Source organism: Urocampus carinirostris, chromosome 6 (assembly GCF_059441175.1).
Source record: "Urocampus carinirostris isolate Australia breed hairy pipefish chromosome 6, RoL_Ucar_1.0, whole genome shotgun sequence".
In the NCBI taxonomy this organism is placed as follows: domain Eukaryota; kingdom Metazoa; phylum Chordata; class Actinopteri; order Syngnathiformes; family Syngnathidae; genus Urocampus; species Urocampus carinirostris.
This window is the reverse complement of record NC_142354.1, coordinates 13680032-13696449: the sequence shown is the minus strand read 5'-3', so window position 1 is coordinate 13696449 and position 16418 is coordinate 13680032. Positions and strand designations below refer to the sequence as shown.

Genomic DNA, 16418 nt, shown 5'->3' with positions numbered 1-16418 from the left:
ACGTATATTTGATGCCACTGGTGATGGCCCCCTTAATCGCGAGGCACTGCATGTATAAGGCATTATTTTTTTGTCTTAAAGCATGGAAAAATGTATATTCAGATTGCTCAGAAATTCTGAAGATTGATCCCAGTCAGACTATTCTCTTCATGTAAATGCAGTCTATGCTCCCCCATCACAGAATGAGGAAGGACGCTGGCACTTGTGCTCATTAGGCATCGGTAGGCCGGACTGACGTAAAAATCTGAGAAACTCCTCTCCGGACACAGAAGATCACACATTTCCTTTTTTTCGCTAGCAAAGGGAAGTGAAGCTTTTATGACAGGCACAATTAAGACCGCCTAAGCCCGGGCACAAAGTGAGCTGGGCTCTCTGAAGTTTGTCCCTTTCGGGCACAAAACGCCCCTCTTTTATCCTAATGATCATAACCCATAGCTAATAGAGCACCAAACGGGGCTTAAAATGACTCAAAAAGATGTCGTGAATACATTGGGGAATAATGACAGGCAAATTGGTGGAGTCACAAAGGCAGCGGTGACTTTCTAAGCGCTAATTATTAAGATCACCGGCGCGAGAAGATGTCAGGGGACGGAAGGACGGATGAGGATCACATACAAATTGGCTAATTATTGGCCAATATATTTTAATAAATTCATATACGGTCGGCGTTAAAATTGACTTATAAGACTTGATATGTCGATGGCCATTTTGTGAAGGACACATGCTATTTGTTTCATCTACAGGGAAAGAATTCTTGGAAATGTATTAGGCATTTGTTACAAATTGAAACTGTCATGATTACTGATGCGAGGCACCTGCGCCCGTTCCTTTGGCCCCAACAGCCTGGTTGCTGATTGGCTCCCGTCTGCGAACCTATGCTCTCAGCTAGGCAAGCTTTGTACTATCCGACATATCCTGCTCTGTTTTCCTGCCTGATTCTTGTTGCCGACCTGTTTCTGGACCCGTTTCTGCTATTGCTCTTCCGTTCTGGCCATCAACCTGTTTTGCCCTGTTTCCAGCCTGATACCTGTTGCTGACCTCTTTTCTGGACTCGTTATCGCTTTTGCTCCTCCGTCCTGGCCATCGACCTGTTTCCTAGCCGTCTCCGATTACCCTCGTTCGACACGGAAGTGCCACTTCCGCGTTCCTGCCATACCCCATTCGTGACTGACAATCATTGGATCGTGGAAGCAAGCACTGCTCTCTTTCTCAATAAAAAATGAGTAAAACAAAGGCTATTGGGTCCTGTCTCCGTTCCTGGTTTATGACAGAAAGATTAAACAGAACTTACGGTTGAATAGAGTATTGTCCTTGCTTCAGATGGCCTCGTCACTCTTGGGAGGGGAGTCATGCTCGAGACGCTCAACATTTGCCTGAGGGGAGCAACTGTTATCAGGGACCATAATTGGAGTTTTCCTGCTATGATCTTCTCCACGCTGGCATTCAGAAAAGTGCTTGTTTACACTGCCCCCCTTAAGCTCAGCCGTTATTTTTATTGTTAGATTCTCTGTGTAAATACAGATTGCTTCGTCCTTCATTGTCTACAGATGAGTCCAATGATTCAGGCATTGTCCACTTTTTTTCCTTTTCTAGCCACTCACGCTGGCCACTCAGCCGCAGGCTATGGCTTGACGCTATTGTTACTGATAGCTGCTACTTGTTGAAAAAAGCTTGCTTTGTGCTTCAGTGTCACTTGCCTCACACAGCTGAGTCAAGTGTTCCGGGCATTTTCTACTTTTTTCACTGTTTTGTATTCTATCCACTCATGTTAGACACAAGCTGCTATTGTTATTGATGGTTGCTCTGTGTAAATAAAGCTCATTGAGTCCTGTTCTACCAGACACAGCTAAACCCTGCATGTTATAGCCACTTCTTTGATTCAGACACCTTTGACTTTTTACCACCGTTTCCTTTTCTAGCCACTCGTGTAAGCCAATTTGGTGCATGATGGTGGGTCCCCAAAAATTCTGCCTTGTTCTCGCTATGTTTTACTGACATTTTAAGTCATATACATCTATGCTCATGCAAGAAAATATGGAAGTAAGCTTCCGAATTTTGCCAAGTGTTACAGACGCTCCCCTACTCACAAACATTCGAGTTACAAAAAACGGTAGATGCGAACCTTTCAACAACAATCAGATAGATAAAGCAATATTGTCTTATGCCTCTATCAGTGATCTTGACTTCTCAACAGGCCCAAAAGACAAATTTCCTTCATATGAAAATCCCCATAACTTGAACAAGACATGAAAGAAATTGCTATTATTCAGGCACATTTAAGAACTGAAAGTTTTTATTTTGGCAAAAGTGGGCTAAATTGACTTCAAAGGAAAACGTGATAATAGCAATATAATTTACTTGGCTAAAATATTGTTTTAAATATAGTTTAACTTAATTAAAACAGGTGGCACGGCAGCTGGGTGGTTAGCCTGCTAGGCACAGTTCTAAGGTAATGGGTTCAAATGAAAGCCTTCCTGTGCGGAGTTTGCATGTTCTCGCCGTGCTTGCATGGGTTTCCTCCATGTACTCCGGTTTCCTCCCACATTCCAAAAACACGCATGTCAGTTTGATTGGCCGGTCCAAATTGTCCTTAGGTGTGAATGAGCGAGTGAGTTGTCTGTCTCTGTGCCCTGCAACTAGCTGGCAACCAGTTCAGGGTGTCCCCTGCCCACTGCCCGAAGATAGCTGGGGTGGGCTTTAGCACCCCCGCGACCCTAATGAGGATAAACGATGCAGATAATGGATGGATGGATGAATTACAATAGAATAGAGTGCAAAAATCTATTAACCAAAGAACACTTTCTGGAAGGAAAAGTAACATTCTGTAAAAAAAAAAAAAAAAAAAAAAAAAAAAAGAATCTTTGTGCAAGATACAATAATGAATCAGGATCATTTCACGGGCCGCATCTGGCCCGCGTGCCGTGACCAAGTTTGACATATGTGCTATAGTGCATTGGGGTGAAACAGGCTCAGGTTGTTGTCAATACTCATTAGTGCTGACCACTGGCCTGAGGTCCGGACCTGCCCCCAGTTTCGTGACAGGCCTGACGTGATCCGTCCCCTTTTTGCAACACCCAAGTCACCAACTCATTAAAAAGCGAAAAAATTACAGCTCAGAAAAACAGGAACATTGTGCGGAAAGTCAGTCTGCTGCTGCTTTTCTCGGCTGACATTTGCACAAAGCTTTCTCGGTACAGACGCGGAAGGCAAATGCTAGAGGTGGAGGTTGCTGTAGGTTCACGTCGGCCATCGTAAGTACCCTGCTTTAATTCAAAGCATGAATTCCACTCTGAGTCCCGTCTGCACAAAGCACCTCTTGTTAAAAACACAAGCGCAAAGTGTGACTTTTTGTGTGCAGACACACTCGCCAATCGATACCGAAAACCTTTCATTTATGTTCCGGCCGGCCTCTTTACAGTCCTATTGATTTTTACACAAACGCAGATTTAAATATCCGACGGGTGTGTGTGACCGGACCCCCGCTGTCAGTTTCTCACAATTGTATATAACCTAAGGCTCGCTTTAATCTGCATGAATGATTTAGCAACTTTGCCCTAATTCCCAGATTGAGCATGTTTGCTTCACGGTTGAATGGCGAACCCCCCCAAAAAACACACTGAAAGAGGTTATGGAATGTCGCATTTTCTTAGGTTTAATAGTTGTGGCATTTGTGTCGCAGAAGTGCTATTGATTTGTGATAGGTTTCGCCATTGTTGCCGTTTGCTTCACGGTTTAACCACGAAGCCCGGAGACACTCCAAAAATGGTTGTCTAGTGTCAGATTTCGTCAGGTATTAACAGTTGTTGCATCACATGTGTTTATGATTTGTCGTGGGGTTCTTCATTGTGGCTGTTTATTTCACACTTTATTGGCTGTAGCTAAATTTGTGTGATGAATAAATGATTTCACCTAATACTTTATTGACCGATTAAATTAAAGAGCCGGGTTTATTCTTTGCAAAACTCGTCCTGGCTTTTCTAGATTGTTAAATCAGGAAAACAGATGAAAAACTGTTTTAGTCATTTTAAAGGGTGGCTACACACAACTTTAAATGTGTTTTCTTTTACTAATCATCTACGGAATAAACCAATAAAACATAAAAGAAAACAAGACTAGGAAAACTAAACAAAGAAAGATCAGAGTTGGAATCTTAACTGGCCCCATTTGGATAGAAAATAATGTTAGCTTCATTGTTACGCGATTGTAATTTGATAGAATCCCCCTCATAGCCAATACCTAGCACCATGAGATGGACTATGGTTCTGGTTCGATGAGTCTGGAGGTCCTCTGCTGTCAAGCGGCGAGGAACGCTTAAGGCTGGAGACGGGTCAGAAACAGGGCCACGGGATGTAGTGTGTTGAAGCCCTCGTTGGCTGTAGGTGTCTGGAGCATTTATTTGAGGTCGCTGCGTCAATCAGGCTAAGGCACTGACTCAGCAAGGATCTCTAGTTGCTTGTTAAACTGGGACTGGGCCAGAACTTTTTTTGTTCAAGCAGGCCAGGATTTGGTCCTGTGCTGCTTGTTTGGCTGGACCTCTTCTCTGGTTCAAAAATAATTATTTTGGCTTCTTGTAAGCCAGACCTCTTGTCCCCTTGCTGGCTTCTTTCAAACTAAATTGCAGTTTCCCGGGCATCCAGGTTACTGGCTCCGGTGTGGGGGGGGATAATTTGATGCACACATGCGTGATAACGCCCCATCATCCCAAATGCAACAAATATCACACCCCGTTGTTATCAAATAACTCAGTAACTGTGAGTCATGGAATAAAAACATAGTTATCAGTTCACATGTGAACAGGTGAACCCAAAAAACACATCAAACAAGGTTGTGCAATGTCATATTTCAGCAGGTTTTAACAGTTGTCGCATTTGAGTCCTGGATGTGTTCCTGATCTGTTCAATAATTTGCCATTGCGGCAGTTTGCTTCACAGTTTAACAGCAAACCCAGAGAAAACACCAACATTTTGAAGGGATTTAATTGCATTTGTCGCATTTGTGTTGCAGATGAGTGACTGACTTGTTGGAGGTTTTGCCATTATTTCACTTTGGTTAACAGTTTGGCAAACCCTAAAAACACGCCGAAAAGGTGGATTTTCCAATTTTGCCAGGATTTAACAGTTGTCGATAGGGATACGCAATAGCTATAAGGCTGATAGTTTTTGGAACAATAACGGCAAAATATGCCGAAAATAAAAACCAGCCTGTTTCTTACTCCGTAAAACGTTGGGTTTGGACTAACGGTTCTGATTCTCTCTGATTTGTTGTTTGAACACGGACCTACTGCTTAGCAGAATGTTCGAAATAAAGACTTTTTAATAAACTCCAGTTGAGATGTCCCTCCCACTGTTTTCCACCCTTTTTTTTTTCTCCATCTTGCTTTTTCTTGTACTGCCGCCAAGCTCTGTTTCTGCAATTACGAGCTTTAAGTATGCTTTCAAAAGTCCATTTTGTAAATGGCAAATGCACCAACTGTTTATTGATTAGGCATTACCAACCACCACAGCCCTGTGTACATACTGTATATATATATATATATATATATATATATATATATATATATATATATATATATATATATATATATATATATATATATGCACATTTGTGAAAAGCTTCGTTTCTCGGTTTATCATGTTTTCTCTTCTCCCTTACTGCAACCCTTGGACCAATAGCGAACAGATACAGGATGTTAAATTCAGTATTGATCTTGTAAAGACTTTATGAAGCATACACAATTCTGAACTGAATACAAAAAGAGAAAGACATTGTGGGAAGTAGTTTAGCCAATAGCCTATCTCTAATTTTATGATACCGTGACACAAACCACTATCGTATGTAACGTCGATCAGTAGCATCCAGGCTATCTTAGAGACTTTACTCCTCCACGCACACACAACACAAAGTTTGAATTTTATCTTTTTGTTATTGATGTCGTATAGTTAGGGAAATGCCAAAGAATTACTGGTAGTATTATTATTTTACATTTGAAACTCAAATCATCATGAGGCAGGGATGCCGTCAAATCAGAGTCTACTATATATTACACCTGAATTCATGTTACATTTTTCCTTGTAGACGATGACGCTTGCTTTCCACGCAAAGAACGACAAGGCTACTTTTGGATTCATAAGACGAACATAATGTGGTAAATGAAGGTAATGTGTTGGGCTACCAAACTGAGGGCTACAAAACACAAGAAAGATTACAAACTACAGAGAGTCTAAGTGACTAACATGCAACATTTTAATCTAATTTGGGGTACCCGTGGTAGCAAGATGGCGGACAATACTACCAGCTCCCTTTAAGTGAGCCTTATGTTATTACTTGTTTATCTGATCATATTTTTTTTCAATATTTTCAATACAAGTTTTTGTTTTTACTAGTAGGGGAGCTAAATAATACACAATGTCCCTTTAAGCTTTTGGGTACGGGGTTTGTTGTTGATGTTGTAGAGTTCATCCCAAATCATAAGGTGAAGATTTTGTCAAACGGGGACGCCGTAACAAGGGGGTCCCTACTGTGTATCGCACCAGAATATAAAGCCCTTTTTGAGGCTTATCTTAGATTGATTCATTAGAAAAAAAAAAAAAAAAAAAACATGCAACATTTTTGGGTGTAGAAGATGATGCCAGCTTTCCATGCAAACGAGGACAATGCTAATGTTCTATGTGTGAGTAGAAGCACCCTCCACCTAAAGGAAGACAATGCTAGTTTCCATTTTATAAGAAGCGTGTTAAATTTAGTAATGGATGGACCCATGTGGGGGAAACAGGAACTGGGGGCAGAGGTGCTCAAAGCTCGGGATTGCAATTAATAACAAAACTAGGACTAAAGTAACAAATGAACAAGGAAGCACAAAGCAAATGGCAAGTCCAAAAAAACCTGACCAAGTCCAAACAGGAAAAACAAACCAAAAGCTGGAACTGGAAAATATCTGGCATTCTGGTGGAAATAAAAATGACAATGAGAACAAGGGAAAAACCGAAAATGACCCGACAAAGTTTGCTGATCAAAAATGTCCTTTTAAATGGTTTAGGATAATTGGCTGCACCTGTGCCCAGTTCAAACCCCGGTTGGGGCCTTCTGGTTGTAAGTCAGAGGTTAACCGAGTATTAGGTAGACCCATATTCCGCACCGATATTTGGGAGTTTAACGGCTAGCGGCTATTTTGTTTTATTCGACGAGACGATTTTTAAGGCACAAAGCGGCCCACCCTCTCCATGGCTCCTACCCCTTCCCTTCCCTCCTCCCCTCTGATCCCCGAGCCATATGTACTCATGAAAAGAGCCCTATCTGGCTGGCTAGCCATAGCAGGGTTCATACAGCTCAAGTTTGATAAAAGCCTTTTTAATACAATTCGAAATCAAATTCAAGACCAAGTCAACAAAAAACAAAAAAAAATATTTCTTGCACACAATTTATTGTACTTCGTAAATAATACCTGGCGCGCCATGGTGCCACCAAAGTAAATCGGCGAATAATTAAAAAAGAAAATTGAAAATTCCTAAATATTTTCTGTTCAAAGATATATCAATCATTTTATTATGTTCACATTTTCGAAAATTGGATTTAAGACCCAGGCGGCATGGCGGATGGGTGGTCAGCACGCAGCCCCACGCTGCGGAGATTCAGGGTTTAAAACCAGCTACAGCAGCGTCCCCGTGTGGAGTTTGCATGTTCTCCACACATGTCAGGTTAATTGGCCGGTCCAAATTGTCCCCAGGTGTGAATGAGCGAGCGAATTGTGTGTCCCTGTGTGCCTTGCGACTGGCTGGTAACCAGTCCAGGCAGGGTGTCCCCTGCCTGAAGATAACTGGGATGGGCTCCAGCACCCCTGCGACCCTACTGAGGATAAGCGGTGCAAAAGATGGATGGATTTAAGACATTTTAATGCTCACTTAGGCCTTATTTTTATGATAATGAAGTCCATGCCCGTTGAGACTTTTCAAGGCTCTGCAGGAACCCTGCACAGGTTCCCGACCCCTCTACCTTCAACTATTGTCCGACTGAATTCAATAGCCTTCGTATTCAACGACGGGCTTACTTAGCACACGAAAAAGGACATCCGTACGGAAATATGTCTCATTGTCGTCTCGCCTTTTCGTCCGACAAGAGTGAATAACGACGTTTGTGCGTTGTTTACCTCGTTAGATGGAGAGGGTTACCTCCAAGGGCAAGGAGACATGAGTAATGCCTACCACCTGCACCTGCACGCTCCGGATGCCGCGCATTTAATTACCTCAATTAGCATTAGGGAGATTGTTTGTAAGGATCCGTATCTACAGTGATGGAGCATATGCTGGCAGGGGACGCTAACATGTCAGGAAAACACAAAACGCAAATTGTCTTCAGCGAATAACCTTCCTGTGACTTGCCATCTACTTACATGGAGTTGCCGGCTTGTTGCGTGAGGGGGAGAGAACGATGAAGCGCCGGAGGCTTGATCGAACGCCGTTGGGACGGTGGATCGGAGGAGGAGGGGCCCCATCGGGGAGATTGTTTTCGTCTCCTACGCTGCAAAACAAAAAATACATATATTTATATACATATAGTCTTGGCACGGTGCATGGGTGGTTAGTGCACAGCCCCACAGTGCAGAGGTTCAGGGTTCAAGTCCAGCTACTGCAGCCTCGCCGTGTGTAGTGGGTTTAATTTCACCTGTGCCCGCTCGTTTGGCGCCAGCCGCCGCGGGCTTCCTGATTGGTTCCCCGTCCTACATAAGCTCGGTCCTTTCACTCACCTGTTGTCAGTCCATCCGCGAACCTCTGTTTCAACAAGGCAAGCATTTCGACCGACTCCGGTAAGTCCCGCTTTTTTCAACCTTTCTCCACCCGTCTGTTCCTGATTTCCCCATTTGTCTCCGGCTACGACCTGTTTTTTGATCCCAAACATGTTTTGCTCTCCTGTCCCGGCTATCGACCTGTTATTTCCGTCTTCGACACCACGATCTCACACTCCGAAAGATCCACTTTTGCATTCGGAAGGCGCTGCCTTTCCTCTTTATCTCAAAAAACTGTGGTTAGGGTTACGCATCTGAGTCCTAATTCCATTCTGGTCGTGACACTACTTTGGAAATACTAAAACAATACTACAAAATGACTATAAACCTAATCATCAAGTGCTTAAAACATGGGGCTCATACATTATTTTTCTTTCGTTCTGCAGAGAAAGTTACTATGGAAATACTAGAAACTACTATAGTAATATTACAACAGAAATACTACCAAAATACTACATTAATACTACAAAAGCACTATGGTAAAAAGTACTATACTTAAAAGATACTTCAGAAACACTACAACAATACCACTACAGAAATATTATAATAAAATATTACTACTACATAAAAATTACGACAGAAAAAACACAAATATACATCTATAGATGTACTACAAAAAAATCAACACTGGAAATATTACATAATGACTACAAAAATACAACTACAACTTCAAAAATACTAAAGATATGACAAAAACTATGGAAATACTATACAACTACAACAAAAATATTATGACAGTAATAGTAGGGTAGAAAAATACTACGACATAAATGCTGCAGATATTCTACAAAACATGCACTATGAAAATACTATAATACTACAGAAAAACTCCAAATATACTACAAATAGTATACTAGATAAACACTACAAAATTAAAATGCAGTAATACTACAAACATTATTCAATGACAGAAATACTTTTGTGTACAACACAAATACAAGTTCAGCAATACTACAAAACTAAATATCATATGCATTGCTTCAAACTGGCGACAAAATATACTGTTTTGCTTTAAATGTGAGCATTTCACGAGATTTAAGTAGTGTATACTAAAAAAATTATATAATAAAAACAAAAATAAAGAAAAATAACATGCAAACACAATTTGGAGTAGATAAAACAACGTCATCTTACATATAAGTTCGACCACGTGCCTTGCCTGAGCAAAAAAGAATACATTGGAGTGTGAATTGAAGTTTTGGCTTATTCAACAATCCTGCTAAAAATTGTCAAACAAAAAACAAGTTAAGCTAGTTTTCGGTTAACAGCATAAATTGCACTGGAGTATAAGTCACCTTTTCTGTGGCACGTAACAATACTGAAGTAAAAGATGTGTTTTTGTGTTGCTAAAAAAGCGAAAAGAACTAAGCTATTTTTAAGTCTCATCTCATCTCATGTCATTAGCTGCTCCGCTTATCCTCAGTAGGGTCGCGGGGGTGCTGGAGCCAATCCCAGCAATCATCGGGCAGTGGGCAGGGGACACCCTGAACTGTTTGCCAGCCAATTGCAGGGCACACAGCGACAGACAACTCGCTTGCTCAATCGCACCTAGGGACAATCTGGACCGGCCAATCCACCTGAAATGCATGTCTTTGGAATGTGGTAGGAAACCAGAGTGCCCGGAGGAAACCCACGCAAGCACGGGGAGAACATACAAACCCCGCACAGTAAGTCCGATAGCTGGATTTGAACCTACACAGGAGGTTCCCAAAACCTAAACACTGCACCTATTTTTAAGTATAAATCCTAAATTGCATGAAACAAAAAACAAGCTAATTTTCAATGTGAGACTTAAATCGGACTGGAATATAAGTCACATTTTTGGTGAGTTATGTAACATACCTTCTAAATAATTGAAAATATAAGGCAGTTTTCCATGCAAAATATCAATTGCATTGGAGTATAAGTCTGTGGCTTATGTAACAATGCTGCTAAAAATATTGAAGAAACCACGCTAGTTTTCAGTGAAAAACATCAATTGCACTGGAGTATAAGTCACATATTTTGTAACTTATGGAAGAATCCTGCAAAAAAAAAAAAAAAAAAGGGGGGGGGGGGGTGGGGGGACAAAGCTTGTTTTTACATAAAACATAAATCAAATTGCTCAAAAATGGAAAATAACTAAGCTCCGTTTAAGGATAAAACAAAATTGCTAATAACAAAAAAGAAGTTAGTTTTCGACGTGAGACTTTAATCGCACTGGAGTATAAGTCACATTGTATGTGAGTTATGTAACGATCCTGCAAAGCAATTGGAAAAAAATAAGATTAGTTTTCGATGCATAACATCAATTGCATTGGTGTATGTAACGATGGCTTATGTAACGATACTGTTAAAAATCAAAGAAACCAAGCTAACACATCACACTGGAGTATAAGTTGTGTTTACGTAATAATGCATCAGTTACAAAGTTACCATCCGAGTAAACTTGATTTCGGTAGAACTTTGCACCTCCAAAAACTGCCTCAACCCTTTTTTTTTTCAAAGTGCGTTTGAACGAGCAAACTGTACGAGCTCGTGTTCCCACACGTTGATGCCCTCGCCGGCGCCGCCGACTCGCTAGCGCTTTGATTGCAGCGCCGTGATCCGGCTAAGACTCGGAGCAAATACACGGATTAGGCCGCAGCAGTGCCAGATAACGCTCTGATCAAAGTGGCCTTGCTTTTTCGACAGCAACAGAGAAGAAAATATGTTAAAAGAGGAGGGAAAAGCACACACTGGGTTTGTTTTTTTTATCTCCTTGAACAGACAGACAGGGTAAGATTGTCCTTCCTTTTTTCCCCTGTTTCTTTCCTACGCCCCTGTCAATAACCTGACAGAGAATTCACTCCAATCAGTCCGGGGTTGGTCACTCTCAAGGCTTTGAGATAATTCTCCTTTTCATGATTTCATTTCTACAATCACATTATGCACAAGTCTTCGAATTACTAATAAATTCCTTTCCCAAAGGGGCAATTTCACCTGAATTTTCCTATTGCATTATAACTTTATGTATAAACCAGCAGAATGGCCCGGGAATTCTACTTGGGCAAGGTTGTTGCATGCCTGTCAACCTGTACGTTTTTGCCGTACAAAGTACGTTTATTATGCATTTTAAGATGTGTAAGACGTACGACAAAATCTGTACGGAAAAACGCAAATTTGTTAATTATGAGTACCATCCGGTATACACCGACTATCACGAAACGGCAAATCAATCAAATCAGAGTTCGCCGTGGTTGCCTCTATCTTGGTATCGTTTTTTCCGTTGCAAACAAGCGAGCGGTTTGATGCTACTGTGCACATGCGTCTGCCGCCTGGGGATTTCCCATCATGCATCATTCCGTGGTAGTTGTGTAGTGAAAGGAAGTCCGTCTCTTTTTAGACAACTGGCTTTTTCGGCTCAACTCATGAAAGAGAGCCGACTCTCAAACGGCTCACTTGCTTCGATGCATTATGTTACGAATTATTACGTTGTATAAAGAAGTTAAGAAAAAAAAGGAAGTATAAAAAGAGAAAATGAAAAAAGACAGTTTTTTGGGTATCCCTTTAATCAGTATATTACCAACAATAATTTCATGCAGAAAATGAATTCATAATTTGAATAAGAAAATATATTATTCTACTTAATTATATTTGCATGTATTTTTTCCCTCTACAGTGAACGTCCAGGCGACTTCATTTCTAAACTTTTTTACAATAAACCTCATTCATGTCGAGCAACTCAGTATCTCAGAACAAAATGTTAATTAACAATCTATATGATATAATGAAATACATGTACAATATAGCATGTTAAACTACATAAATAAACACATTTGAAAAAAAAAATATGGTGTAAGATTATTTTGTAAGGTAAAATATGACGGTTTGTAAGGGCATGGAGCCCTAGAACTTGACAGGTATGTTGTTGGGGCTGTTAGTGAGCTCAGCCCAAAGTGCCGCTTTCTGAAAAAGAGCCGGGATTCCCACCGCCAATTGCTCGTCCGAAAAGGACCCGGTATATCCGACTCGTGAATCGCAAGTAACAGCTTGCAGAAGTATGGCTTCTGACTCCGCCCGGAGTGAATGGATATGTCACCGGCTCTCATCACCAATAAGCGATGCCTAAACGCACACCTGCTCAGTCCAAATGTCTATCATAATGCTCACGTTTCAGCATATCACAGCCCCCGAAAAGAAGGCAATGCCAGGCCACGTTCATAGATATTGTTGGTATTTATTTTGGATGCCTTGATAGAAAACCTAGCTAAAACACTCCCAGAGCCCAAAGGTACAACAGTGGAAATGTTCACAATAATCAGTTCAGCCGTTTCAGAGCCCATAAGTCACATACTAACACACACACAAACACACACACACACTAACACACCAGGATTTTTGAATCCATTTAGATTAGATACTTTGTATAAAATACCCTATTTTCCACACTATGAGGCGCACCTTAAAGCCTTCAATTTTTTCAAAAGCTGACCATGCGCCTTATAATACAGTGGATCAATATTGAGTCGCAACAGGTCTCACAACTACGGTAGGCAGCCGCCGACTCGATTTAACCCCGTAGAGGAAGTAGTGCACGGTGCATGCTGGGATGTACAGTGAAGAAAATACGTATTTGAACACCCTGCTATTTTGTTTTTTCTCCCTTTAAAAATCATGGAGGGTTCTGAAATGTTCATCGTAGGTGCATGTCCACTGTGAGAGATAAACTAAAAAGAAAAATCAAGAAACCACAATGCACAATGTACACCTCGACAGGGCTGGAAAATCATGCCATGTGATTTCTGGATTTTTCTGTTTAGTTTATGGTCCAATATAGTCCCCTCTATTTGGGATAATGGATCTCTGCTGTCGAGCGCAGTTCATCTCAGGCGGAAATACAGTAATGGCAACAAAAAAGAAGAAAACAGTTCCTTTTTAGCACATAAAACAACACAATGAAAAAAGCTTACAACACGGCTTCCATATTTTGATGACTTTTGTTCTGCGGTTCTGTGCCGATCCATCGGGGGGCAGCGTTGTGGCCGTAATTGTCTCATTTTTTTTCTCAATTTAATCACCTGCCTGGAGATTGAGTCGAATTGATAATAAAATCCAATATGAAAAAAAACATTACAGCAGTACTGTGTCATCATCATCATCACTTAACGCCAAGGGAAATCTCCTTCTGGCGCCGGGGAAGATTACAAAAAACAACGCCGAGCAATAAAATTTCTTAAGAGGGAGACGTTTAAAAAAAATGAAAAATAAATAAAGAAAAAAGAAAAAGAAAATTGAGCTTTGCTGCGAAGCACCCAAAGCGATTTTTAAGTAAACACTGGAAGACCGTGAGAGAAAATGGTCAATATGGAAAAATTCTGTAATAATGTTTCCCATTATTTTTTGTCTTTGTATTTACAATAAATCAATAAAAACATCAATACAACCAACCTGAACAAAATAAACCTAAAACAAAAAGTGCATTGAAATGTCAAGGTGTGCGTATTGGGATCGCTAAACTAATGTTACGGTAGTAGCTAATCACTCAGCCTTCCACTTTAGCATGTTTTTCATGCTTTCTCTCTCAGACACAAACACACGCCTGATTGACAAACTCATGTTAAGATAAGAGCTAATTCATTAGTCTTCACCTGAAAATGCTTCCCTAAAACAACTACACTTTTTACGCTTTCTCTTAATCACACGCAGACCACAGATTCGAGATACTCAAAAATCTAAATATTATCAGTGGTCTTGATTCAAAAGCATTTACTGCGCTCAAATGTAATTCTTCCTGCTTCAGTGGCTCCGCCCCAGGTTGCTAAGGCAATCAGAAGGCACAGGCTAAGTAGCATCTGAGACGGAGGAAAGCAAGTGAGAGGCTAGGCTGCATCTGAGCCTAAATAATCGGACTGTTAAAAAAATAAAAATGAGACTGATATTCGTCGAATTCCTAAATACAGGTGCTAATAACCGGCTTTCGCCATAATGTCTACCCAGCCTTTCTCTAAGAAAGACCAAAAGAAGGGATAATATTATTTATAAAGATGAATAAAACTACGGAAGAAATGAGAAAGAAAATGAGGCAAAAAAAGGAAATCAGGAATTTAAAACAGGAGGAGGAAAAAAAGCAAAAAGTGAATATGGAGATAAAGAAAAAAAAGTGTAAAGTAAGAAAATAAACGATTTAGATAACTAAAAAATAAAAGCTATATTCTCTTTTTTTCTTTTATTTTTTTATTATTCTTTTTGTTTTTTAGTTTCCTTTCTTATTTTCTTGAGTTATACTGTTTCCACTTTTTAAGATGTTCTCTTCTTTTTTGTAATTTCTTCTTTTTTACTTTTGTTTTTCTCTTCTTAAGTTATAAGGCGCGTTTTGGTCACTTTGAGTCTTCGTATTTTGTCTTCCACCGTAGCGCTTCTAGCGCTGGATGGTGACGAGAGAATGCAGCGACATCTAGTGGGAAAACAATATTTACTGCTTTTTAGCTTTCATATTATTGCAGGGGCCCCAAATTTACTATCCTGGGGCCACAATTGGAGCCTCTGGTACGCGAGTTTAAGACCCCTGCCCTAAACCATTTGATTAGAGGCCTTTTGACAGTTTTTTGGAGGCTCTTATGTTTTTACTCTTCCGAGAAAATGAAAATATGTCTCGTTTTCTCCAGCGTTCATGGCCGCGGTCAGCCGCCTCAATTCGGAAAAGCCAATCCAATCAACTTTAATCAACGTAACTTTTGACAACGCGGCGTTAGCGTACGGCTAAATCTGCACCCACGCCGACGCCTCCGGCCATATGTTGAATGCCGAAAAGAAACCACTGCAAGTTATTGATGATTGACACATAATGGCCGACAGACGCTTCCAGGAACGACGTATCGTGCTTATCGTGACATAACAGGTTCCCTAACGTTAGCGTTGGAGCCGCGACATTTTGACACCAGACTGCAGGTTTTTTTTTCCACATTCATCCGCTAAGAAGCAACCTTGAAAATGGGAGGCTAATATGTTAGCTAAAGAGCTGAAATTTGTGAAAGCACGCAGTGAAAAAATGGATTCTCAGGGAGTCTATGTACTCTTTAACCGAGTTACTGTCGAAAAAGTAGCATGGAATTAATTTGTTTTCTCTTGACATTTTTCGCAGTTGTGTTCATCGAAGTAGACCAAAAACTTCATTTTTAGAGACTATATCATTTTGTATCATTTTGTGGTTAATTTGTACCGTTTCACTTTTGTTCCTTATTATTTTTTTCATTTCCTGTGTGATACACACAATTCCTGCAAAGTTCCTAGATGATATTGAATAAGTATTCTATTTGCTTGGATATATTTTGACTTTTTTAAGGTAAACCAGCAAAAAATATGAGACTTTAAAACAGCAAAAATTATCACAAATAGTATATATTTGTTTTATTTTGATTGTTGGGGATTTCGAGTAATTTCACGGTTTTCCTGTATCGATTTTGCTGATTTAAATTTTTTCTTTCAAATCTTATCATATGTACATAGATAATTCAAACTATTAACATAGATTATTTAATTTAAATTGTAAATTGACGTTTGCAACATTCAGGATAAAAATTTACGATTTAAATACTGGTTTAAAAAGCTTAAATAGAAAAGAAACATAACTAAATATAACCAAAATATCAAAATAAAAAGGGTAAATACAATTTGTAAC

General features: G+C 40.2%; 1 long non-coding RNA gene across 3 annotated transcripts in view; it reads right to left on the bottom strand.

Moving 5' to 3' along the window:
- The window catches only part of LOC148363873 (uncharacterized), a 120088-nt gene that overhangs the window by 85402 nt on the left and 18268 nt on the right, over positions 1-16418 (bottom strand). For all 3 annotated transcript variants that reach the window (XR_015850624.1, XR_015850622.1, XR_015850623.1), the window contains exon 2: positions 8387-8514. This is a non-coding gene — a long non-coding RNA (uncharacterized LOC148363873). The remainder of the gene's footprint in view (positions 1-8386; positions 8515-16418) is intronic.